Here is a 592-nt window from a genome sequence, read left to right on the forward strand (position 1 = left end):
GTCACCAATGGACTGTTTATGGGGTGGAGTTGGTAATTAAATAAGTTATGGAACTGTGGTTTCTTAAGAAATAAGGTAGATGAGGGTTGTCAGAGGACCCAAGATAAGAACAGGCAAAGAGAAGCAGGATGAAATGGAGGAAATAGTCTGTGATAGGAGAGGGCTAGCTTGTAAAGAGAGCTTTTTACCAGCTCCATTTGAAGGGCTCATGATGGAATGCAGGCACCACTCTCCTGTGGACCCTTCTCCTAGGGGCGGCGATGAAAGATTTAGCAAATAAAATATAGAGTACCCAGAAATAATGATAACCACTATACACTATTATGAACACCTCCACACACATGCACTGGAAAACCTACAAGAGATGGACAAATTCCTGGACACATACATCCTCCAAAACTGAACCAGGAAGAAATTGGTTCCTCAAACAGGCCAATAACAAGCTCCAAAATTGAGTCAGTAATAAATAGCCTACCAACCAAAAAAAAGCCCAGGACCAGATGGATTTACAACCAAATTCTTCCAGATGTACAGAAAAGAGCTGGAACTATTCCTACTGAAACTATTCCAAAACACTGAGGAGGAGGGACTC

The sequence above is a fragment of the Colobus angolensis genome, unplaced genomic scaffold (assembly GCF_000951035.1).
Source record: "Colobus angolensis palliatus isolate OR3802 unplaced genomic scaffold, Cang.pa_1.0 Scaffold33, whole genome shotgun sequence".
NCBI classification, from domain to species: domain Eukaryota; kingdom Metazoa; phylum Chordata; class Mammalia; order Primates; family Cercopithecidae; genus Colobus; species Colobus angolensis.